This window comes from Eretmochelys imbricata, chromosome 3 (genome assembly GCF_965152235.1).
Source record: "Eretmochelys imbricata isolate rEreImb1 chromosome 3, rEreImb1.hap1, whole genome shotgun sequence".
NCBI lineage: Eukaryota > Metazoa > Chordata > Testudines > Cheloniidae > Eretmochelys > Eretmochelys imbricata.
This window is the reverse complement of record NC_135574.1, coordinates 139,025,520-139,045,536: the sequence shown is the minus strand read 5'-3', so window position 1 is coordinate 139,045,536 and position 20,017 is coordinate 139,025,520. Positions and strand designations below refer to the sequence as shown.

The window sequence follows — 20,017 nt, the reverse complement described above, 5'->3', positions numbered from 1 at the left end:
TTCTCCGAAGCCCCGGGGGAGGAAGTGAGAACTCCTTCTCTGACGAGATCAACAGAAGCCACCCGCCCGCCCGAAAGGAACGAAAGTAAGCCTCAAGAGAACAAAAGCCCGGCACACCGCTGTCAGGAGTGGGATTCGAACCCACGCCTCCAGGGGAGACTGCAGCCTAAATGCAGCGCCTTAGACCACTCGGCCACCCTGACAGCCTGCTGCATCTCCCTCTGCTAGCTCAGGCACACTGGAAGTCGAGGCCCGCTCCCGTGGCCCCTTACCTAGTACCAAGAAAAGGGCCCTCAGCTCCCTCCCACCAAGAGGCAGCCAGGGAACGCCTCCCACCACGGCAGGCAGAGGTGAGGCTGTCAGGAGTAGGATTCAAACCCACGTTTCCAGGGGAGACTGCGACCTTAACCCAGCATCTTGGACCGCTCGGCCAATCTGACTGGGGGTGGCATGCTCCATGGCCCCCGTACACACCAGAATCCGTCTCTGGCTTTGACAGGGCACAGGCCAGTGTAGCGGTACCTTTTCCCCGAGGCCCAGGGGGAAGACGTGGAAACTCCTTCTCTGACAAGATCAGCAGCAACCGTCCGCTCGTCCGAAAAAAACCGAAGCAAGCCCCAAGAGAGCAAAAGCCCAGCACGCTGCTGTCAGGAGTGGGATTCGAACCCACGGCTCCAGGGGAGACTGCGATCTTAACGCAGCGCCTTAGACCGCTCGGCCACCCTGACGGCCTGCAAAAAGTCCCTCCGCTAGCTTTCGGCAGAGCGGCCAATGCTCAGGCACACTGGAAGTCCTTGCCTACTCCCGCGGCCCCTTACCTAGCACCAAGAAAAGAGCCCTTGGCTCCCTCCCACCAAGAGGCGGCCAGGGAACGCTTCCTGCCACAACAGGCAGAGAAGAGGCTGTCAGGTGTGGGATTCGAACCCATGTCTCCGGGGGAGACTGCGACCTTAATGCAGTGCCTTGGACTGCTCAGCCACCCTGACCGGGAGTGGTGAGCTGCCAGCACTCTCTTGCCCGCCACTTGCAGCAGTGGCAGGGGCCCCGGGCCCACCAGAGTCCCTCTCTGGCTTTGACAGGGCGCAGGCCAGCGTGGCGGAGCATTTTCTCCGAAGCCCCGGGGGAGGACGTGAGAACTCCTTCTCTGACGAGATCCACACAAGCCGCCTGCCCGCAAAGAACCGAAGGAAGCTCCAAGAGAACAAAAGCCAGGCATGCCGCTGTCAGGAGTGGGATTCGAACCCACGCCTCCGGGGGAGACTGCGACCTGAACGCAGCGCCTTAGACCGCTCGGCCACCCTGACGTCCCTCCGGTAGCTTTCGGCAGAGTGGCCGACGCTCAAGCACAGTGGAAGTCGAGGCCCACTCCTGTGGCCCCTTACCTAGTACCAAGAAAAGGGCCCTCAGCTCCCTCCCAGCAAGAGGCAGCCAGGGAACGCCTCCCACCACGGCAGGCAGAGGTGAGGCTGTCAGGAGTAGGATTCAAACCCACGTTTCCAGGGGAGACTGCGACCTTAACACAGCATCTTGGACCGCTCGGCCAACCAGACTGGTGGTGCCATGCTGTAGGGCCCCCGTACCACCCGAGTCCCTCTCTGGCTTTGACAGGGCACAGGCCAGCGTGGTGGCACCTTTTCCCCGAGGTAAACTCCTTCTCTGACAAGATGAGCAGCAATCGCCCGCCCGCCCGAAATGAACCGAAGGAACCCCAAGAGAACAAAAGTCTGAGGGCCCTTTTCTTGGTACTAGGTAAGGGGCCACGGGAGCGGGTCTCTCTGAGTCCCTCTCTGGCTTCTACAGGGCGCAGGCGAGTGTGGCAGCGTCTTTTCCCCGAGGCCCCGGGGGGAGGATGTGGGAACGCCATCTCTGACGAGATCAACAGAAGTCGCCCGCCCGCAGAGAACCGAAGGAAGCTTAAAGCGAACAAAATCTCAGCATGCTGCTCTCAGGAGTGGGATTCGAACCCAAGTCTCCGGAGGAGAGTGTGGCCTAAAAACAGCGTCTTGGATAGCATGGCCAGCCTGACCAAGCAGAGAGAGACCCCTCTTAGTGGGAGTCGAAGAAAAAGCACCCGCGTGCGGCACAGGGAGAAAAAACACCCCAGAACTCTCCCTCCATGTGTCCCACCTCCGAGGGGGCGGAAACTCAGGGCTTCTCAGGGGTGGGATTCAAACCCAAGCCTCTGGGGTAGACTGTGACCTGAACGCAGCACCTTAGACTGCTCGGCCACCCTGAAGGCCTGCAAGGAGTCCCTCCGCTACCTGTCAGCAGAGTGGCCAACGCTCAAGCACACTGGAAGTCGCTGCCTGCTCCCGCGGCCCCTTACCTAGCACCAAGAAAAGAGCCCTTGGCTCCATCCCACCAAGAGGGGACCAGGGAACGCTTCCTGCCATGACAGGCAGAGAAGAGGCTGTCAGGGGTGGGATTCGAACCCACGTCTCCAGGGGAGACTGCGACCTTAACGCAGCGCCTTGGACCGCTCGGCCACCCTGACTGGGAGCGGTGTGCTGCTGGCGCTCTCTTGCCCGCCACTTGCGGTGATTGCAGGGGCCCCGGGCCCACCAGAGTCTCCCTCTGTCTTTGACAGGGCGTAGGCCAGCGTGGCGGAGCCTTTTCTCCGAAGCCCCGGGGGAGGACATGAGAACTCCTTCTCTGACGAGATCAACAGACGCCACCTGCCCGCCCGAAAGGAACGAAAGTAAGCCTCAAGAGAACAAAAGCCCGGCACACCGCTGTCAGGAGTGGTATTCGAACCCACGCCTCCAGGGGAGGCTGCAGCCTAAATGCAGCGCCTTAGACCACTCGGCCACCCTGACATCCTGCTGCATCGCCCTCTGCTAGCTCAGGCACACTGGAAGTCGAGGCCCGCTCCCGTGGCCCCTTACCTAGTACCAAGAAAAGGGCCCTCAGCTCCCTCCCACCAAGAGGCAGCCAGGGAACGCCTCCCGCCATGGCAGGCAGAGATGAGGCTGTCAGGAGTAGGATTCGAACCCACGTTTCCGAGGGAGACTGCGACCTTAACACAGCACCTTGGACCGCTCGGCCAATCTGACTGGGGGTGGCATGCTGCATGGCCCCCGTACCCACCAGAATCCGTCTCTGGCTTTGACCGGGCACAGGCCAGCGTGGTGGCGCCTTTTCCCCGAGGCCCAGGGGCAGGACGTGGGAACTCCTTCTCTGACAAGATCAGCAGCAACCGTCCGCCCGTCCGAAAAAAACCGAAGCAAACCCCAAGAGAACAAAAGCCTGAGACGCTGCTGTCAGGAGTGGGATTCAAACCCACGCCTCCAGGGGAGACTGCGATCTTAACGCAGCGCCTTAGACCGCTCGGCCACCCTGACGGCCTGCAAAAACTCCCTCCGCTAGCTTTCGGCAGAGCGGCCAATGCTCAGGCACACCGGAAGTCCTTGCCTACTCCCGCGGCCCCTTACCTAGCACCAAGAAAAGAGCCCTTGGCTCCCTCCCACCAAGAGGCGGCCAGGGAACGCTTCCTGCCACAACAGGCAGAGAAGAGGCTGTCAGGTGTGGGATTCGAACCCATGTCTCCGGGGGAGACTGCGACCTTAATGCAGTGCCTTGGACTGCTCAGCCACCCTGACCGGGAGTGGTGAGCTGCCAGCACTCTCTTGCCCGCCACTTGCAGCAGTGGCAGGGGCCCCGGGCCCACCAGAGTCCCTCTCTGGCTTTGACAGGGCGCAGGCCAGCGTGGCGGAGCATTTTCTCCGAAGCCCCGGGGGAGGACGTGAGAACTCCTTCTCTGACGAGATCCACACAAGCCGCCTGCCCGCAAAGAACCGAAGGAAGCTCCAAGAGAACAAAAGCCAGGCATGCCGCTGTCAGGAGTGGGATTCGAACCCACGCCTCCGGGGGAGACTGCGACCTGAACGCAGCGCCTTAGACCGCTCGGCCACCCTGACGTCCCTCCGGTAGCTTTCGGCAGAGTGGCCGACGCTCAAGCACAGTGGAAGTCGAGGCCCACTCCTGTGGCCCCTTACCTAGTACCAAGAAAAGGGCCCTCAGCTCCCTCCCAGCAAGAGGCAGCCAGGGAACGCCTCCCACCACGGCAGGCAGAGGTGAGGCTGTCAGGAGTAGGATTCAAACCCACGTTTCCAGGGGAGACTGCGACCTTAACACAGCATCTTGGACCGCTCGGCCAACCAGACTGGTGGTGCCATGCTGTAGGGCCCCCGTACCACCCGAGTCCCTCTCTGGCTTTGACAGGGCACAGGCCAGCGTGGTGGCACCTTTTCCCCGAGGTAAACTCCTTCTCTGACAAGATGAGCAGCAATCGCCCGCCCGCCCGAAATGAACCGAAGGAAGCCCCAAGAGAACAAAAGTCTGAGGGCCCTTTTCTTGGTACTAGGTAAGGGGCCACGGGAGCGGGTCTCTCTGAGTCCCTCTCTGGCTTCTACAGGGCGCAGGCGAGTGTGGCAGCGTCTTTTCCCCGAGGCCCCGGGGGGAGGATGTGGGAACGCCATCTCTGACGAGATCAACAGAAGTCGCCCGCCCGCAGAGAACCGAAGGAAGCTTAAAGCGAACAAAATCTCAGCATGCTGCTCTCAGGAGTGGGATTCGAACCCAAGTCTCCGGAGGAGAGTGTGGCCTAAAAGCAGCGTCTTGGATAGCATGGCCAGCCTGACCAAGCAGAGAGAGACCCCTCTTAGTGGGAGTCGAAGAAAAAGCACCCGCGTGCGGCACAGGGAGAAAAAACACCCCAGAACTCTCCCTCCATGTGTCCCACCTCCGAGGGGGCGGAAACTCAGGGCTTCTCAGGGGTGGGATTCAAACCCAAGCCTCTGGGGTAGACTGTGACCTGAACGCAGCACCTTAGACTGCTCGGCCACCCTGAAGGCCTGCAAGGAGTCCCTCCGCTACCTGTCAGCAGAGTGGCCAACGCTCAAGCACACTGGAAGTCGCTGCCTGCTCCCGCGGCCCCTTACCTAGCACCAAGAAAAGAGCCCTTGGCTCCATCCCACCAAGAGGGGACCAGGGAACGCTTCCTGCCATGACAGGCAGAGAAGAGGCTGTCAGGGGTGGGATTCGAACCCACGTCTCCAGGGGAGACTGCGACCTTAACGCAGCGCCTTGGACCGCTCGGCCACCCTGACTGGGAGCGGTGTGCTGCTGGCGCTCTCTTGCCCGCCACTTGCGGTGATTGCAGGGGCCCCGGGCCCACCAGAGTCTCCCTCTGTCTTTGACAGGGCGTAGGCCAGCGTGGCGGAGCCTTTTCTCCGAAGCCCCGGGGGAGGACATGAGAACTCCTTCTCTGACGAGATCAACAGACGCCACCTGCCCGCCCGAAAGGAACGAAAGTAAGCCTCAAGAGAACAAAAGCCCGGCACACCGCTGTCAGGAGTGGTATTCGAACCCACGCCTCCAGGGGAGGCTGCAGCCTAAATGCAGCGCCTTAGACCACTCGGCCACCCTGACATCCTGCTGCATCGCCCTCTGCTAGCTCAGGCACACTGGAAGTCGAGGCCCGCTCCCGTGGCCCCTTACCTAGTACCAAGAAAAGGGCCCTCAGCTCCCTCCCACCAAGAGGCAGCCAGGGAACGCCTCCCGCCATGGCAGGCAGAGATGAGGCTGTCAGGAGTAGGATTCGAACCCACGTTTCCGAGGGAGACTGCGACCTTAACACAGCACCTTGGACCGCTCGGCCAATCTGACTGGGGGTGGCATGCTGCATGGCCCCCGTACCCACCAGAATCCGTCTCTGGCTTTGACCGGGCACAGGCCAGCGTGGTGGCGCCTTTTCCCCGAGGCCCAGGGGCAGGACGTGGGAACTCCTTCTCTGACAAGATCAGCAGCAACCGTCCGCCCGTCCGAAAAAAACCGAAGCAAACCCCAAGAGAACAAAAGCCTGAGACGCTGCTGTCAGGAGTGGGATTCAAACCCACGCCTCCAGGGGAGACTGCGATCTTAACGCAGCGCCTTAGACCGCTCGGCCACCCTGACGGCCTGCAAAAACTCCCTCCGCTAGCTTTCGGCAGAGCGGCCAATGCTCAGGCACACCGGAAGTCCTTGCCTACTCCCGCGGCCCCTTACCTAGCACCAAGAAAAGAGCCCTTGGCTCCCTCCCACCAAGAGGCGGCCAGGGAACGCTTCCTGCCACAACAGGCAGAGAAGAGGCTGTCAGGTGTGGGATTCGAACCCATGTCTCCGGGGGAGACTGCGACCTTAATGCAGTGCCTTGGACTGCTCAGCCACCCTGACCGGGAGTGGTGAGCTGCCAGCACTCTCTTGCCCGCCACTTGCAGCAGTGGCAGGGGCCCCGGGCCCACCAGAGTCCCTCTCTGGCTTTGACAGGGCGCAGGCCAGCGTGGCGGAGCATTTTCTCCGAAGCCCCGGGGGAGGACGTGAGAACTCCTTCTCTGACGAGATCCACACAAGCCGCCTGCCCGCAAAGAACCGAAGGAAGCTCCAAGAGAACAAAAGCCAGGCATGCCGCTGTCAGGAGTGGGATTCGAACCCACGCCTCCGGGGGAGACTGCGACCTGAACGCAGCGCCTTAGACCGCTCGGCCACCCTGACGTCCCTCCGGTAGCTTTCGGCAGAGTGGCCGACGCTCAAGCACAGTGGAAGTCGAGGCCCACTCCTGTGGCCCCTTACCTAGTACCAAGAAAAGGGCCCTCAGCTCCCTCCCAGCAAGAGGCAGCCAGGGAACGCCTCCCACCACGGCAGGCAGAGGTGAGGCTGTCAGGAGTAGGATTCAAACCCACGTTTCCAGGGGAGACTGCGACCTTAACACAGCATCTTGGACCGCTCGGCCAACCAGACTGGTGGTGCCATGCTGTAGGGCCCCCGTACCACCCGAGTCCCTCTCTGGCTTTGACAGGGCACAGGCCAGCGTGGTGGCACCTTTTCCCCGAGGTAAACTCCTTCTCTGACAAGATGAGCAGCAATCGCCCGCCCGCCCGAAATGAACCGAAGGAAGCCCCAAGAGAACAAAAGTCTGAGGGCCCTTTTCTTGGTACTAGGTAAGGGGCCACGGGAGCGGGTCTCTCTGAGTCCCTCTCTGGCTTCTACAGGGCGCAGGCGAGTGTGGCAGCGTCTTTTCCCCGAGGCCCCGGGGGGAGGATGTGGGAACGCCATCTCTGACGAGATCAACAGAAGTCGCCCGCCCGCAGAGAACCGAAGGAAGCTTAAAGCGAACAAAATCTCAGCATGCTGCTCTCAGGATTGGGATTCGAACCCAAGTCTCCGGAGGAGAGTGTGGCCTAAAAGCAGCGTCTTGGATAGCATGGCCAGCCTGACCAAGCAGAGAGAGACCCCTCTTAGTGGGAGTCGAAGAAAAAGCACCCGCGTGCGGCACAGGGAGAAAAAACACCCCAGAACTCTCCCTCCATGTGTCCCACCTCCGAGGGGGCGGAAACTCAGGGCTTCTCAGGGGTGGGATTCAAACCCAAGCCTCTGGGGTAGACTGTGACCTGAACGCAGCACCTTAGACTGCTCGGCCACCCTGAAGGCCTGCAAGGAGTCCCTCCGCTACCTGTCAGCAGAGTGGCCAACGCTCAAGCACACTGGAAGTCGCTGCCTGCTCCCGCGGCCCCTTACCTAGCACCAAGAAAAGAGCCCTTGGCTCCATCCCACCAAGAGGGGACCAGGGAACGCTTCCTGCCATGACAGGCAGAGAAGAGGCTGTCAGGGGTGGGATTCGAACCCACGTCTCCAGGGGAGACTGCGACCTTAACGCAGCGCCTTGGACCGCTCGGCCACCCTGACTGGGAGCGGTGTGCTGCTGGCGCTCTCTTGCCCGCCACTTGCGGTGATTGCAGGGGCCCCGGGCCCACCAGAGTCTCCCTCTGTCTTTGACAGGGCGTAGGCCAGCGTGGCGGAGCCTTTTCTCCGAAGCCCTGGGGGAGGACATGAGAACTCCTTCTCTGACGAGATCAACAGACGCCACCTGCCCGCCCGAAAGGAACGAAAGTAAGCCTCAAGAGAACAAAAGCCCGGCACACCGCTGTCAGGAGTGGTATTCGAACCCACGCCTCCAGGGGAGGCTGCAGCCTAAATGCAGCGCCTTAGACCACTCGGCCACCCTGACATCCTGCTGCATCGCCCTCTGCTAGCTCAGGCACACTGGAAGTCGAGGCCCGCTCCCGTGGCCCCTTACCTAGTACCAAGAAAAGGGCCCTCAGCTCCCTCCCACCAAGAGGCAGCCAGGGAACGCCTCCCGCCATGGCAGGCAGAGATGAGGCTGTCAGGAGTAGGATTCGAACCCACGTTTCCGAGGGAGACTGCGACCTTAACACAGCACCTTGGACCGCTCGGCCAATCTGACTGGGGGTGGCATGCTGCATGGCCCCCGTACCCACCAGAATCCGTCTCTGGCTTTGACCGGGCACAGGCCAGCGTGGTGGCGCCTTTTCCCCGAGGCCCAGGGGCAGGACGTGGGAACTCCTTCTCTGACAAGATCAGCAGCAACCGTCCGCCCGTCCGAAAAAAACCGAAGCAAACCCCAAGAGAACAAAAGCCTGAGACGCTGCTGTCAGGAGTGGGATTCAAACCCACGCCTCCAGGGGAGACTGCGATCTTAACGCAGCGCCTTAGACCGCTCGGCCACCCTGACGGCCTGCAAAAACTCCCTCCGCTAGCTTTCGGCAGAGCGGCCAATGCTCAGGCACACCGGAAGTCCTTGCCTACTCCCGCGGCCCCTTACCTAGCACCAAGAAAAGAGCCCTTGGCTCCCTCCCACCAAGAGGCGGCCAGGGAACGCTTCCTGCCACAACAGGCAGAGAAGAGGCTGTCAGGTGTGGGATTCGAACCCATGTCTCCGGGGGAGACTGCGACCTTAATGCAGTGCCTTGGACTGCTCAGCCACCCTGACCGGGAGTGGTGAGCTGCCAGCACTCTCTTGCCCGCCACTTGCAGCAGTGGCAGGGGCCCCGGGCCCACCAGAGTCCCTCTCTGGCTTTGACAGGGCGCAGGCCAGCGTGGCGGAGCATTTTCTCCGAAGCCCCGGGGGAGGACGTGAGAACTCCTTCTCTGACGAGATCCACACAAGCCGCCTGCCCGCAAAGAACCGAAGGAAGCTCCAAGAGAACAAAAGCCAGGCATGCCGCTGTCAGGAGTGGGATTCGAACCCACGCCTCCGGGGGAGACTGCGACCTGAACGCAGCGCCTTAGACCGCTCGGCCACCCTGACGTCCCTCCAGTAGCTTTCGGCAGAGTGGCCGACGCTCAAGCACACTGGAAGTCGAGGCCCACTCCTGTGGCCCCTTACCTAGTACCAAGAAAAGGGCCCTCAGCTCCCTCCCAGCAAGAGGCAGCCAGGGAACGCCTCCCACCACGGCAGGCAGAGGTGAGGCTGTCAGGAGTAGGATTCAAACCCACGTTTCCAGGGGAGACTGCGACCTTAACACAGCATCTTGGACCGCTCGGCCAACCAGACTGGTGGTGCCATGCTGTAGGGCCCCCGTACCACCCGAGTCCCTCTCTGGCTTTGACAGGGCACAGGCCAGCGTGGTGGCACCTTTTCCCCGAGGTAAACTCCTTCTCTGACAAGATGAGCAGCAATCGCCCGCCCGCCCGAAATGAACCGAAGGAAGCCCCAAGAGAACAAAAGTCTGAGGGCCCTTTTCTTGGTACTAGGTAAGGGGCCACGGGAGCGGGTCTCTCTGAGTCCCTCTCTGGCTTCTACAGGGCGCAGGCGAGTGTGGCAGCGTCTTTTCCCCGAGGCCCCGGGGGGAGGATGTGGGAACGCCATCTCTGACGAGATCAACAGAAGTCGCCCGCCCGCAGAGAACCGAAGGAAGCTTAAAGCGAACAAAATCTCAGCATGCTGCTCTCAGGAGTGGGATTCGAACCCAAGTCTCCGGAGGAGAGTGTGGCCTAAAAGCAGCGTCTTGGATAGCATGGCCAGCCTGACCAAGCAGAGAGAGACCCCTCTTAGTGGGAGTCGAAGAAAAAGCACCCGCGTGCGGCACAGGGAGAAAAAACACCCCAGAACTCTCCCTCCATGTGTCCCACCTCCGAGGGGGCGGAAACTCAGGGCTTCTCAGGGGTGGGATTCAAACCCATGCCTCTGGGGTAGACTGTGACCTGAACGCAGCACCTTAGACTGCTCGGCCACCCTGAAGGCCTGCAAGGAGTCCCTCCGCTACCTGTCAGCAGAGTGGCCAACGCTCAAGCACACTGGAAGTCGCTGCCTGCTCCCGCGGCCCCTTACCTAGCACCAAGAAAAGAGCCCTTGGCTCCATCCCACCAAGAGGGGACCAGGGAACGCTTCCTGCCATGACAGGCAGAGAAGAGGCTGTCAGGGGTGGGATTCGAACCCACGTCTCCAGGGGAGACTGCGACCTTAACGCAGCGCCTTGGACCGCTCGGCCACCCTGACTGGGAGCGGTGTGCTGCTGGCGCTCTCTTGCCCGCCACTTGCGGTGATTGCAGGGGCCCCGGGCCCACCAGAGTCTCCCTCTGTCTTTGACAGGGCGTAGGCCAGCGTGGCGGAGCCTTTTCTCCGAAGCCCCGGGGGAGGACATGAGAACTCCTTCTCTGACGAGATCAACAGACGCCACCTGCCCGCCCGAAAGGAACGAAAGTAAGCCTCAAGAGAACAAAAGCCCGGCACACCGCTGTCAGGAGTGGTATTCGAACCCACGCCTCCAGGGGAGGCTGCAGCCTAAATGCAGCGCCTTAGACCACTCGGCCACCCTGACATCCTGCTGCATCGCCCTCTGCTAGCTCAGGCACACTGGAAGTCGAGGCCCGCTCCCGTGGCCCCTTACCAAGTACCAAGAAAAGGGCCCTCAGCTCCCTCCCACCAAGAGGCAGCCAGGGAACGCCTCCCGCCATGGCAGGCAGAGATGAGGCTGTCAGGAGTAGGATTCGAACCCACGTTTCCGAGGGAGACTGCGACCTTAACACAGCACCTTGCACCGCTCGGCCAATCTGACTGGGGGTGGCATGCTGCATGGCCCCCGTACCCACCAGAATCCGTCTCTGGCTTTGACCGGGCACAGGCCAGCGTGGTGGCGCCTTTTCCCCGAGGCCCAGGGGCAGGACGTGGGAACTCCTTCTCTGACAAGATCAGCAGCAACCGTCCGCCCGTCCGAAAAAAACCGAAGCAAACCCCAAGAGAACAAAAGCCTGAGACGCTGCTGTCAGGAGTGGGATTCAAACCCACGCCTCCAGGGGAGACTGCGATCTTAACGCAGCGCCTTAGACCGCTCGGCCACCCTGACGGCCTGCAAAAACTCCCTCCGCTAGCTTTCGGCAGAGCGGCCAATGCTCAGGCACACCGGAAGTCCTTGCCTACTCCCGCGGCCCCTTACCTAGCACCAAGAAAAGAGCCCTTGGCTCCCTCCCACCAAGAGGCGGCCAGGGAACGCTTCCTGCCACAACAGGCAGAGAAGAGGCTGTCAGGTGTAGGATTCGAACCCATGTCTCCGGGGGAGACTGCGACCTTAATGCAGTGCCTTGGACTGCTCAGCCACCCTGACCGGGAGTGGTGAGCTGCCAGCACTCTCTTGCCCGCCACTTGCAGCAGTGGCAGGGGCCCCGGGCCCACCAGAGTCCCTCTCTGGCTTTGACAGGGCGCAGGCCAGCGTGGCGGAGCATTTTCTCCGAAGCCCCGGGGGAGGACGTGAGAACTCCTTCTCTGACGAGATCCACACAAGCCGCCTGCCCGCAAAGAACCGAAGGAAGCTCCAAGAGAACAAAAGCCAGGCATGCCGCTGTCAGGAGTGGGATTCGAACCCACGCCTCCGGGGGAGACTGCGACCTGAACGCAGCGCCTTAGACCGCTCGGCCACCCTGACGTCCCTCCGGTAGCTTTCGGCAGAGTGGCCGACGCTCAAGCACACTGGAAGTCGAGGCCCACTCCTGTGGCCCCTTACCTAGTACCAAGAAAAGGGCCCTCAGCTCCCTCCCACCAAGAGGCAGCCAGGGAACGCCTCCCACCACGGCAGGCAGAGGTGAGGCTGTCAGGAGTAGGATTCAAACCCACGTTTCCAGGGGAGACTGCGACCTTAACCCAGCATCTTGGACCGCTCGGCCAATCTGACTGGGGGTGGCATGCTCCATGGCCCCCGTACGCACCAGAATCCGTCTCTGGCTTTGACAGGGCACAGGCCAGTGTAGCGGTACCTTTTCCCCGAGGCCCAGGGGGAAGACGTGGAAACTCCTTCTCTGACAAGATCAGCAGCAACCGTCCGCTCGTCCGAAAAAAACCGAAGCAAGCCCCAAGAGAGCAAAAGCCCAGCACGCTGCTGTCAGGAGTGGGATTCGAACCCACGGCTCCAGGGGAGACTGCGATCTTAACGCAGCGCCTTAGACCGCTCGGCCACCCTGACGGCCTGCAAAAAGTCCCTCCGCTAGCTTTCGGCAGAGCGGCCAATGCTCAGGCACACTGGAAGTCCTTGCCTACTCCCGCGGCCCCTTACCTAGCACCAAGAAAAGAGCCCTTGGCTCCCTCCCACCAAGAGGCGGCCAGGGAACGCTTCCTGCCACAACAGGCAGAGAAGAGGCTGTCAGGTGTGGGATTCGAACCCATGTCTCCGGGGGAGACTGCGACCTTAATGCAGTGCCTTGGACTGCTCAGCCACCCTGACCGGGAGTGGTGAGCTGCCAGCACTCTCTTGCCCGCCACTTGCAGCAGTGGCAGGGGCCCCGGGCCCACCAGAGTCCCTCTCTGGCTTTGACAGGGCGCAGGCCAGCGTGGCGGAGCATTTTCTCCGAAGCCCCGGGGGAGGACGTGAGAACTCCTTCTCTGACGAGATCCACATAAGCCGCCTGCCCGCAAAGAACCGAAGGAAGCTCCAAGAGAACAAAAGCCAGGCATGCCGCTGTCAGGAGTGGGATTCGAACCCACGCCTCCGGGGGAGACTGCGACCTGAACGCAGCGCCTTAGACCGCTCGGCCACCCTGACGTCCCTCCAGTAGCTTTCGGCAGAGTGGCCGACGCTCAAGCACACTGGAAGTCGAGGCCCACTCCTGTGGCCCCTTACCTAGTACCAAGAAAAGGGCCCTCAGCTCCCTCCCAGCAAGAGGCAGCCAGGGAACGCCTCCCACCACGGCAGGCAGAGGTGAGGCTGTCAGGAGTAGGATTCAAACCCACGTTTCCAGGGGAGACTGCGACCTTAACACAGCATCTTGGACCGCTCGGCCAACCAGACTGGTGGTGCCATGCTGTAGGGCCCCCGTACCACCCGAGTCCCTCTCTGGCTTTGACAGGGCACAGGCCAGCGTGGTGGCGCCTTTTCCCCGAGGCCCAGGGGCAGGACGTGGGAACTCCTTCTCTGACAAGATCAGCAAGAACCGCCCGCGCGTCCGAAAAAAACCGAAGCAAACCCCAAGAGAACAAAAGCCCAGCACACTGCTGTCAGGAGTGGGATTCGAACCCACGTTTCCGGGGGAGACTGCGACCTGAACGCAGCGCCTTAGACCGCTCGGCCACCCTGACGGCCCTGAAGAAGCCTCTCCGCTAGCTGTCAGCAGAGCGGCCAACGCTCAGGCACACTGGAAGTCGAGGCCCGCTCCCATGGCCCCCTACCTAGTACCAAGAAAAGGGCCCTCAGCTCCCTCCCACCAAGAGGCAGCCAGGGAACGCCTCCCACCACGGCAGGCAGAGGTGAGGCTGTCAGGAGTAGGATTCAAACCCACGTTTCCAGGGGAGACTGCGACCTTAACACAGCATCTTGGACCGCTCGGCCAACCTGACTGGTGGTGCCATGCTGTAGGGCCCCGTACCACCCAAGTCCCTCTCTGGCTTTGACAGGGCACAGGCCAGCGTGGTGGCACCTTTTCCCCGAGGGAAACTCCTTCTCTGACAAGATGAGCAGCAACTGCCCGCCCGCCTGAAAAGAAGCGAAGGAAGCCCCAAGAGAACAAAAGTCTGAGGGCCCTTTTCTTGGTACTAGGTAAGGGGCCATGGGAGCGGGTCTGTCTGAGTCCCTCTCTGGCTTCTACAGGGCGCAGGCGAGTGTGGCAGCGTCTTTTCCCCGAGGCCCCGGGGGAGGATGTGGGAACGCCATCTCTGACGAGATCAACAGAAGTCGCCCGCCCACAAAGAACCGAAGGAAGTTTAAAGAGAACAAAATCTCAGCATGCTGCTCTCAGGAGTGGGATTCGAACCCAAGTCTCCAGAGGAGAGTGTGGCCTAAAAGCAGCGTCTTGGATAGCATGGCCAGCCTGACCAAGCAGATAGAGACCCCTCTGAGTGGGAGTCGAAGAAAAAGCACCCGCGTGCGGCACAGGGAGAAAAAACACCCCAGAACTCTCCCTCCATGTGTCCCACCTCCGAGGGGGCGGAAACTCAGGGCTTCTCAGGGGTGGGATTCAAACCCATGCCTCTGGGGTAGACTGTGACCTGAACGCAGCACCTTAGACCGCTCGGCCACCCTGAAGGCCTGCAAGGAGTCCCTCCGCTACCTGTCAGCAGAGCGGCCAACGCTCAAGCACACTGGAAGTCGCTGCCTGCTCCCGTGGCCCCTTACCTAGCACCAAGAAAAGAGCCCTTGGCTCCATCCCACCAAGAGGGGACCAGGGAATGCTTCCTGCCATGACAGGCAGAGAAGAGGCTGTCAGAGGTGGGATTCGAACCCACGTCTCCGGGGGAGACTGCGACCTTAACGCAGCGCCTTGGACCGCTCGGCCACCCTGACTGGGAGCTGTGTGCTGCTGGCGCTCTCTTGTCCGCCACTAGCGGTGATTGCAGGGGCCCCGGGCCCACCCGAGTCTCCCTCTGTCTTCGACAGGGCGCAGGCCAGCGTGGCGGAGCCTTTTCTCCGAGGCCCCGGGGGAGGACGTGAGAACTCCTTCTCTGACGAGATCAACAGAAGCCGCCTGCCCGCCCGAAAGGAACAAAAGTAAGCCTCAAGAGAACAAAAGCCCAGCACACCGCTGTCAGGAGTGGGATTCAAACCCACACCTCCAGGGGAGACTGTGACCTGAACGCAGCGCCTTAGACCGCTCGGCCACCCGACGGCCTGTAAGAAGTCCCTCCACTAGCTTTCAGCAGAGCAGCCAACGCTCAGGCGCACTGGAAGTCACTGCCTGCTCCCGCGGCCCCTTACCTAGCACCAAGAAAAGAGCCCTTAGCTCCCTCCCACCAAGAGGCGGCCAGGGATCGCCTCCCACCACGGCAGGCAGAGAAGAGGCTGTCAGGAGTAGGATTCAAACCCACGTTTGCAGGGCAGACTGCAACCTTAACACAGCACCTTGGACCGCTCGGTCAATCTGACTGGTGGTGGCATGCTGCAGGGACCCCGTACCCACCAGAGTCCCTCTCTGGCTTTGACACGGCACAGGTCAGCATGGCGGTGCCTTTTCCCCGAGGCCCAGGGGCAGGACGTGGGAACTCCTTCTCTGACAAGATCAGCAGCAACTGCCCACCCACCCGAAAAGAACCGAAGGAAGCCCAAAGAGAAAAAAAGCCTGACTCTCAGCTGTCAGGTCTGGGATTTGAACCCACGCCTCCAGGGGAGACTGGAACCTTAATGCAACGCCTTAGACCGCTCGGCCACCCTGACAGCTTATAAGATGTCCCTCTGCTAGCTTTCAGAAGACCAGCTAACGCTCAGGCACACTGGAAGTCGCTGCCTGCTCCCGCGGCCCCTCACCCAGTACCAAGAATAGAACCCTTGGCTCCCTCCAACCAAGAGGCAGCCAGGGAATGCCTCCTGCCACGACAGGCAGAGAAGAGGCTGTCAAGGGTGGGATTCAAACCCACGTCTCCGGGGCAGACTGTGACCTTAACGCAGCGCCTTGGACCGCTCGGCCACCCTGACCGGGAGCGCTTTTGCCCGCTACTAGTGGCGATGGCAGCGGCCCCAGGCCAACCAGAGTCTCTCTCTGGCTTCGACAGGGCGCAGGCCAGCATGGCGGAGCCTTTTCTCCGAGGCCCAGGGGGAGGACGTGGGAACTTGCAAAGAACCGAAGGAAGCCCCAAGAGAACAAAAGCCCGACATGCTGCTGTCAGGAGTGGGATTTGAACCCACACCTCCGGGGGAGAGTGCGGCCTAAAAGCAGTGCCTTGGACAGCACGGCCAGCCTGACCAAGCAGAGAGAGACCCCTTTGAGTGGGAGTCGAAGAAAAAGCACCCATGTGCGGGACAGGGAGGAAAAACGCCCCAGGACTCTCCCTCCATGTGCCCCACTCCCGAGGGTGCGGAAACTCAGGGCTTCTCAGAAGTAGGATTCAAACCCACCTCTCACGGGGAGACTGCGACCTGAATGCAGTGCCTTAGACCGCGCGTTCACCTTTACGGCCTGCTGCAAGTCCCTCTGCTAGCTGTCAGCAGAGTGGCCGATGCTCAGGCTCACTGGAAGTCGCTGCCTGCTTCCGCAGCCCCTTACCTAGCACCAAGAAAAGGGCCCTCAGCTCCCTCCCACCAAAAGGTGGCCAGGGAACGCCTCCCGCCACGGCAGGCAGAGAAGCGGAGAGGGCCCCCTTTTGGTGGGAGTAGAAGAAAAAGCACGCACGTGCAGCACAGGGAGAGAAACCGGCCCAGGGCTCTCCCTCCACGTGCCCCACTTCCGAGGAGAAGGAAACTCATGGCTTGTCAGGGGTGGGATTCGAACCCATGCCTCCAGGGGAGACTGCGACCTTAATGCAGCGCCTTGGACCGTTCGGCCATTCTGACCAGGATCGGCGTCCTGCCGGCGCTCTTTTGTCCGCCACTTGCGGCGGTGGCAGGGGCACTGCGCCCACCAGAGTCCATCTCTGGCTTCGACAGGGCGCAGGCCAGCGTGGCGGAGCCTTTTCTCTGAGGGCCGGGGGGAGGACGTGGGAACTGCTTCTCTGATGAGATTAAAAGCAGCCGCCCGCAACGAACCAAAGGGGAGGCTGCAGCCTAAATGCAGCGCCTTAGACCACTCGGCCACCCTGACAGCCTGCTGCAGCTTCCTCTGCTAGCTCAGGCACACTGGAAGTCGAGGCCCGCTCCCGTGGCCCCTTACCTAGTACCAAGAAAAGGGCCCTCAGCTCCCTCCCACCAAGAGTCGGCCACGGAACGCCTCCCACCATGGCAGGCAGAGATGAAGCTGTCAGGAGTAGGATTCGAACCCACGTTTCCGGGGGAGACTGCGACCTTAACACAGCACCTTGGACCACTCGGCGAACCTGACTGGTGGTGGCATGCTGCAGGGCCCCCATACACACCAGAGTCCATCTCTGGCTTTGACAGGGCACAGGCCAGAGTGGAGGAGCTTTTTCTCTGAGGCCCCGGGGGAGGACGTGGGAACTCCATCTCTGACGAGATCAACAGAAGCCACCCGCCCGCCCGAAAGGAATGAAAGTAAGCCTCAAGAGAACAAAAGCCCGGCACACTGCTGTCAGGAGTGGGATTCGAACCCACGCCTCCAGGGGAGACTGCAGCCTAAATGCAGCGCCTTAGACCACTCGGCCACCCTGACATCCTGCTGCATCTCCCTCTGCTAGCTCAGGCACACTGGAAGTCGAGGCCCGTTCCCGTGGCCCCTTACCTAGTACCAAGAAAAGGGCCCTCAGGTCCCTCCCACCAAGAGGCAGCCAGGGAAGGCCTCCCGCCACGGCAGGCAGAGATGAAGCTGTCAGGAGTAGGATTGGAACCCACGTTTCCAAGGGAGACTGCGACCTTAACACAGCACCTTGGACCGCTCGGCCAACCTAACTGGGGGTGGCATGCTGTAGGGACCCTGTACCCACCAGAGTCCCTCTCTGGCTTTGACAGGGCACAGGCCAGCGTGGTGGCGCCTTTTCCCCGAGGCCCAGGGGGAGGACGTGGGAACTCCTTCTCTGACAAGATCAGCAGCTACCGCCTGCCCGTCCAAAAAAAACCGAAGCAAACCCCAAGAGAACTAAAGCCTGACATGCCGCTGTCAGGAGTGGGATTCAAACCCACGCCTCCATGGGAGACTACGACCTTAACGCAGCGCCTTGGACCACTCGGCCACCCTCACTGGGAGTGGCATGCTGCCAGCGCTCTCTTGCAGCGGTGGCAGGGGCCGCGGGCCCACCAGAGTCCCTCTCTGGCTTTGACAGGACTCAGGCCAGAGTGGAGGAGCCTTTTCTCCGAGGCTCCGGGGGAGCATGTGAGAACTCCTTCTCTGACGAGATCAACAGAAGCCGCCCGCCCGCAAAGAACCGAAGGAAGCTCCAAGAGAAGAAAAGCCAGGCATGCCGCTGTCAGGAGTGGGATTCGAACCCAAGTCTCCAGAGGAGAGTGTGGCCTAAAAGCAGCGTCTTGGATAGCATGGCCACCCTGATCAAGCAGAGAGAGACCCCTCTGAGTGGGAGTCGAAGAAAAAGCACCCGCGTGCGGCACAGGGAGAAAAAACACCCCAGAACTCTCCCTCCATGTGTCCCACCTCCGAGGGGGCAGAAACTCAGGGCTTCTCAGGGGTGGGATTCAAACCCAAGCCTCTGGGGTAGACTGCGACCTGAACGCAGCACCTTAGACCGCTCGGCCACCCTGAAGGCCTGCAAGGAGTCCCTCCGCTACCTGTCAGCAGAGCGGCCAACGCTCAAGCACACTGGAAGTCGCTGCCTGCTCCCGTGGCCCCTTACCTAGCACCAAGAAAAGAGCCCTTGGTTCCATCCCACCAAGACGGGACAAGGGAACGCTTCCTGCCATGACAGGCAGAGAAGAGGCTGTCAGGGGTGGGATTCGAACGCACGTCTCCGGGGGAGACTGCAACCTTAACGCAGTGGCTTGGACCGCTCAGCGAACCTGACTGGTGGTGGCATGCTGCAAGAATGCCTCCCACCATGGCAGGCAGAGATGAAGCTGTCAGGAGTAGGATTCGAACCCACGTTTCCGGGGGAGACTGCGACCTTAACACAGCACCTTGGACCGCTCGGCGAACCTGACTGGTGGTGGCATGCTGCAGGGCCCCCGTACCCACCAGAGTCCATCTCTGGCTTTGACAGGGCACAGGCCAGCGTGGTGGCACCTTTTCCCCAAGGCCCAGGGGGAGGACGTGGGAACTCCTTCTCTGACAAGATCAGGAGCAACCGCCTGCCTACCCAAAAAGAACCGAAGGAAGCCCCAAGAGAACAAAAACCTGACATGCCACTGTCAGGAGTGGGATTCAAGAGTGGGACGGCCTGCAAGAAGTCCCTCTGCTAGCTTTTGGCAGAGTGGCCAACACTCAGGCACACTGGAAGTCGCTGCCTGCTCCCGCGGCCCCTTACCTCGCACCAAGAAAAGGGCCCTCGGCTCCCTCCAACCAAGAAGCGGCCAGGGAATGCCTCCTGCCACGACAGGCAGAGAAGAGGCTATCGGGGTGGGATTCAAACCCACGTCTCCAGGGGAGACTGCAACCTTAACACAGTGCCTTGGACCGCTCGGCCACCCTGACCGGGAGCGGCGTGCTGCCGGCGCTCTCTTTCCCACCACTTGCGGCGGTGGCAGGGTCCCTGCACCCACCAGAGTCCCTCTCTGTCTTCGACAGGGCGGAGACCAGCATGTCGGAGCCTTTTCTCCAAGGCCCCAGGGGAGGACTTGGGAACTCCTTTTCTGACGAGATCAAGAGCAACCGCCCTCCCGCCCTAAAAGAACCGAAGAAAGGCCCAATAGAACAAAAGCCCGGCACGCCGCTGTCAGGAGTGGGATTCGAGCCCACGTCTCTGGAGGAGACTGCGGCCTAAACACAGCGCCTGATGGCCTGCTGCAGATTCCTCTGCTTGCTTTTGGCAGAGAGAGGCATGCTCAGGCATCGTCCTTCTTTGGTTTCAGAAAAGAGCTGCTGAAAAGGCTTAATATGTGGAAGGAATTTGTAACTTTTTCTTTTGTCTTGTTATGTGAGGTGATGGAGTTTCATACAGTGTAGACAGCTGTAGCCTTTCTGTGTTTTCGAGTGTCGGTTGTGGATGAGAATGTTTGGCTCATCTTCTTTGGAGTGTGATATGTATGAATGTTTTCCACTTACCCCACATGTGGGGCTAATCTGTGGAGTGTGGTATATATTCCCATGTGGTTGGCAAAGTCCTCAGCTGGCAAACAGGAGCAGCAAACAGGGGAGTTTCAGAGGGAGTTTCTGTGGGGAGAGAATGCACGTGGGCTGCTGTTGTGGGGGAAGGCTGTCCTCGGCCTCC

General features: G+C 61.0%; 26 non-coding genes across 26 annotated transcripts; all 26 read right to left on the bottom strand.

Annotated features, from left to right (window-relative positions):
* Nucleotides 1-120: 120 nt before the first annotated feature.
* TRNAL-UAG (transfer RNA leucine (anticodon UAG)) lies at nucleotides 121-203 on the bottom strand. The gene has a single exon. It is a non-coding gene; the product is annotated as a tRNA-Leu (tRNA).
* Nucleotides 204-645: 442 nt separating this feature from the next.
* On the bottom strand, nucleotides 646-728 carry TRNAL-AAG (transfer RNA leucine (anticodon AAG)). Its single transcript has one exon. It is a non-coding gene; the product is annotated as a tRNA-Leu (tRNA).
* A 493-nt stretch (nucleotides 729-1,221) lies between these two features.
* On the bottom strand, nucleotides 1,222-1,304 carry TRNAL-CAG (transfer RNA leucine (anticodon CAG)). Its single transcript has one exon. It is a non-coding gene; the product is annotated as a tRNA-Leu (tRNA).
* A 1,107-nt stretch (nucleotides 1,305-2,411) lies between these two features.
* TRNAL-AAG (transfer RNA leucine (anticodon AAG)) lies at nucleotides 2,412-2,494 on the bottom strand. The gene has a single exon. It is a non-coding gene; the product is annotated as a tRNA-Leu (tRNA).
* Nucleotides 2,495-2,733: 239 nt separating this feature from the next.
* Nucleotides 2,734-2,816, bottom strand: TRNAL-UAG (transfer RNA leucine (anticodon UAG)). The gene has a single exon. It is a non-coding gene; the product is annotated as a tRNA-Leu (tRNA).
* Nucleotides 2,817-3,258: 442 nt separating this feature from the next.
* TRNAL-AAG (transfer RNA leucine (anticodon AAG)) lies at nucleotides 3,259-3,341 on the bottom strand. The gene has a single exon. It is a non-coding gene; the product is annotated as a tRNA-Leu (tRNA).
* A 493-nt stretch (nucleotides 3,342-3,834) lies between these two features.
* TRNAL-CAG (transfer RNA leucine (anticodon CAG)) lies at nucleotides 3,835-3,917 on the bottom strand. Its single transcript has one exon. It is a non-coding gene; the product is annotated as a tRNA-Leu (tRNA).
* A 1,108-nt stretch (nucleotides 3,918-5,025) lies between these two features.
* TRNAL-AAG (transfer RNA leucine (anticodon AAG)) lies at nucleotides 5,026-5,108 on the bottom strand. Its single transcript has one exon. It is a non-coding gene; the product is annotated as a tRNA-Leu (tRNA).
* A 239-nt stretch (nucleotides 5,109-5,347) lies between these two features.
* Nucleotides 5,348-5,430, bottom strand: TRNAL-UAG (transfer RNA leucine (anticodon UAG)). Its single transcript has one exon. It is a non-coding gene; the product is annotated as a tRNA-Leu (tRNA).
* A 442-nt stretch (nucleotides 5,431-5,872) lies between these two features.
* TRNAL-AAG (transfer RNA leucine (anticodon AAG)) lies at nucleotides 5,873-5,955 on the bottom strand. The gene has a single exon. It is a non-coding gene; the product is annotated as a tRNA-Leu (tRNA).
* A 493-nt stretch (nucleotides 5,956-6,448) lies between these two features.
* On the bottom strand, nucleotides 6,449-6,531 carry TRNAL-CAG (transfer RNA leucine (anticodon CAG)). Its single transcript has one exon. It is a non-coding gene; the product is annotated as a tRNA-Leu (tRNA).
* A 1,108-nt stretch (nucleotides 6,532-7,639) lies between these two features.
* Nucleotides 7,640-7,722, bottom strand: TRNAL-AAG (transfer RNA leucine (anticodon AAG)). Its single transcript has one exon. It is a non-coding gene; the product is annotated as a tRNA-Leu (tRNA).
* A 239-nt stretch (nucleotides 7,723-7,961) lies between these two features.
* TRNAL-UAG (transfer RNA leucine (anticodon UAG)) lies at nucleotides 7,962-8,044 on the bottom strand. The gene has a single exon. It is a non-coding gene; the product is annotated as a tRNA-Leu (tRNA).
* A 442-nt stretch (nucleotides 8,045-8,486) lies between these two features.
* On the bottom strand, nucleotides 8,487-8,569 carry TRNAL-AAG (transfer RNA leucine (anticodon AAG)). Its single transcript has one exon. It is a non-coding gene; the product is annotated as a tRNA-Leu (tRNA).
* A 493-nt stretch (nucleotides 8,570-9,062) lies between these two features.
* TRNAL-CAG (transfer RNA leucine (anticodon CAG)) lies at nucleotides 9,063-9,145 on the bottom strand. The gene has a single exon. It is a non-coding gene; the product is annotated as a tRNA-Leu (tRNA).
* Nucleotides 9,146-10,253: 1,108 nt separating this feature from the next.
* TRNAL-AAG (transfer RNA leucine (anticodon AAG)) lies at nucleotides 10,254-10,336 on the bottom strand. Its single transcript has one exon. It is a non-coding gene; the product is annotated as a tRNA-Leu (tRNA).
* A 239-nt stretch (nucleotides 10,337-10,575) lies between these two features.
* Nucleotides 10,576-10,658, bottom strand: TRNAL-UAG (transfer RNA leucine (anticodon UAG)). Its single transcript has one exon. It is a non-coding gene; the product is annotated as a tRNA-Leu (tRNA).
* A 442-nt stretch (nucleotides 10,659-11,100) lies between these two features.
* On the bottom strand, nucleotides 11,101-11,183 carry TRNAL-AAG (transfer RNA leucine (anticodon AAG)). Its single transcript has one exon. It is a non-coding gene; the product is annotated as a tRNA-Leu (tRNA).
* A 493-nt stretch (nucleotides 11,184-11,676) lies between these two features.
* Nucleotides 11,677-11,759, bottom strand: TRNAL-CAG (transfer RNA leucine (anticodon CAG)). The gene has a single exon. It is a non-coding gene; the product is annotated as a tRNA-Leu (tRNA).
* A 451-nt stretch (nucleotides 11,760-12,210) lies between these two features.
* TRNAL-AAG (transfer RNA leucine (anticodon AAG)) lies at nucleotides 12,211-12,293 on the bottom strand. The gene has a single exon. It is a non-coding gene; the product is annotated as a tRNA-Leu (tRNA).
* Nucleotides 12,294-12,786: 493 nt separating this feature from the next.
* On the bottom strand, nucleotides 12,787-12,869 carry TRNAL-CAG (transfer RNA leucine (anticodon CAG)). Its single transcript has one exon. It is a non-coding gene; the product is annotated as a tRNA-Leu (tRNA).
* A 450-nt stretch (nucleotides 12,870-13,319) lies between these two features.
* TRNAL-CAG (transfer RNA leucine (anticodon CAG)) lies at nucleotides 13,320-13,402 on the bottom strand. The gene has a single exon. It is a non-coding gene; the product is annotated as a tRNA-Leu (tRNA).
* Nucleotides 13,403-14,520: 1,118 nt separating this feature from the next.
* TRNAL-AAG (transfer RNA leucine (anticodon AAG)) lies at nucleotides 14,521-14,603 on the bottom strand. The gene has a single exon. It is a non-coding gene; the product is annotated as a tRNA-Leu (tRNA).
* A 1,042-nt stretch (nucleotides 14,604-15,645) lies between these two features.
* Nucleotides 15,646-15,728, bottom strand: TRNAL-AAG (transfer RNA leucine (anticodon AAG)). Its single transcript has one exon. It is a non-coding gene; the product is annotated as a tRNA-Leu (tRNA).
* Nucleotides 15,729-17,272: 1,544 nt separating this feature from the next.
* Nucleotides 17,273-17,355, bottom strand: TRNAL-UAG (transfer RNA leucine (anticodon UAG)). Its single transcript has one exon. It is a non-coding gene; the product is annotated as a tRNA-Leu (tRNA).
* A 442-nt stretch (nucleotides 17,356-17,797) lies between these two features.
* Nucleotides 17,798-17,880, bottom strand: TRNAL-AAG (transfer RNA leucine (anticodon AAG)). The gene has a single exon. It is a non-coding gene; the product is annotated as a tRNA-Leu (tRNA).
* Nucleotides 17,881-20,017: the final 2,137 nt, after the last annotated feature.